Source organism: Octopus bimaculoides, chromosome 13, assembly GCF_001194135.2.
Source record: "Octopus bimaculoides isolate UCB-OBI-ISO-001 chromosome 13, ASM119413v2, whole genome shotgun sequence".
Taxonomy (NCBI): domain Eukaryota; kingdom Metazoa; phylum Mollusca; class Cephalopoda; order Octopoda; family Octopodidae; genus Octopus; species Octopus bimaculoides.
Window position 1 is genome coordinate 5,086,145 of NC_068993.1, and position 2,046 is coordinate 5,088,190.

Here is a 2,046-nt window from a genome sequence, read left to right on the forward strand (position 1 = left end):
CATCTGTGTATGTCTGTATATGCTATGAGTGTATGTGTGTGTGTGTGTGTGTGTGTGTCAGTAATTCTGTTGACTGTGTGAAGTAAGAGGGTTGCCAGTTAATACGAGGCCTACCCTCGTTTGTACTCCGAGGCTATTTAGGCAGCACCAGTAGTAATATCAATGCAGCAGGAGCAGCAACAACAGAAACAACAGCAGCAGCAGCAGCAACAACAACAGAAACAACAGCAGCAACAGCAGCAGCAGCAGTGAAAGTAGCGTATTCTATATTTCTCTCAACATATATGAGGAGGGAAGGAGAAATTTCCACCTCTTTTCCAACTGTCATTTTTAGTTTTTAGTGTCTGTTATTAGTTATTATTATTTTTTTTCTTATATCTAACTATCTAACTACACCCCGACCCCCACCCTCCTGCCATCGTCTTTTTCTTCTTCTTCTTGTTAAGCTCTGATGGTGTCCTCAACTTGGAATCTCCCTCGATCCGTGCGGAAGTTCCTCGACTAAACAGTGAGAGCTAAAAGCTAAAACGAGCTAAAGCGAGCAGGCTGTCAGTCAGTCAGGCGGGCAGGCGAGCAGGCAGACAGGCGAGCCAGCTCGCTGCACACTTGCACACGGAAAAGCAGCGTATAGGTAATAAAGTGACAAACCTTAGAGAGGTAGAGGAATGCTCCACTGTGATTAGCTGACTCTATTCCTGACTGCTGGAGCATGTGACCGCTACTCTCTACCCCTCCTCAGCAACATCTTAAACAATTACAACATCAACCAGTTGTTCACTTTTCCCATCTCTACTCCGCTACAACTGTTGGCTAAATATGCTGGAGTTTTACAAAAGTATTCTTCTTCGGCTTTATGGAATACAACACAGAAACTTGGATCCTCTACAGAAAGGTACGCCTTTTTCCTTACTTTCTGTTCCAAGCCAAAACTATGAACTCTGTGCAAATTAGTCCTATTTTTTTTTTGAATATACTTGTTTTTTTTTTATATATATATTATTATTTTTTTTTTTTTTTGTTAGTTTCGCTTTCATTAGTTCCTACTTTGGTTATAAGAAGTTCTAATCCTAAGGAAGAAAAAGCAGAAAGGAAATATTTAAAAAATTCTTAAAAGGAAAAGAAATAATAAAAAAAAGTTGAACAAAAAAAATTAACAAAAACAACTTTTTTTTTTTCACTTTTTCTGTGTGCTTCAACACAGCCGGTATCTTTTCTTTCTTTTTTCTTTTTTTTTTTTTGATGATTTCTTCAAAAAGTCAGAGACACAAAAGTAGTAAATGCCAATCATTCTTACATATCTAACCCCACCCTACTCCCCCCTCTCCCACATTCACTCCAATCCTACACACCGCCGCCACCGGTACCTAAACAGACTAAACTATTATTCCTTTCATTCTCTTTCTTTTATTACTCAGAATGTACCTGCTCATTTCAACCTGGACGTTAATATTAAGATATTAGTATTAATTAATCTTTAGCCTTTAGTCTTTAATCTTCCCCAACCACAATGACTTACCACATAAACTTGCATTCCTCTTGTCAGGCCATGCAACTAAATATATATATATATGTATATATATATATATAAAAGAAAATCTAAGACACAATTCAAAAACAATGAAAAAAAGCAACAAAAATAACAAAATTAATGAGAATAAAAAAAGATGGTATTGATTATCTAAGTTTTGCTTAAGTTTGTAATTTTTACTGTTCACGACACTTTGGATTTCACTGAAGTCAATAACTAAACGTTGACTTCACTAAAGTAACAGAAAATAATATATATATATGTATGTATATATGACATTTACAAACACAAGCATAACTTCTAATAAAAGGATAACACTCCATATATTTTGGCTATTATATGTATGTATGTATGTATGTGTGCATGTACATATGTATGTGTGCATGTACATATGTATGTATGTACGTATATATGTATGAAGGTATGTATGTATAGAGGAATGGCAGAATGAACAAATGAAACAAAATATTATACATGAGTATATATATATATATATATATATATATGTATGTATGTAT

At 34.9% G+C, this 2,046-nt stretch overlaps 1 protein-coding gene across 11 annotated transcripts in view; it reads left to right on the forward strand.

Annotated features, from left to right (window-relative positions):
- The first annotated feature begins 262 nt into the window (after positions 1-262).
- Positions 263-2,046, forward strand: part of LOC106872422 (protocadherin-11 X-linked) — a 370,508-nt gene continuing 368,724 nt past the window's right edge. For 4 of the 11 annotated variants that reach the window (XM_052972305.1, XM_014919417.2, XM_052972306.1 and 1 more), the window contains exon 1: positions 263-892. The gene's annotated coding sequence lies outside the window, so the exon portion shown is untranslated. The remainder of the gene's footprint in view (positions 893-2,046) is intronic. The other 7 variants (XM_052972309.1, XM_014919419.2, XM_014919418.2 and 4 more) reach the window with 4 other exon arrangements.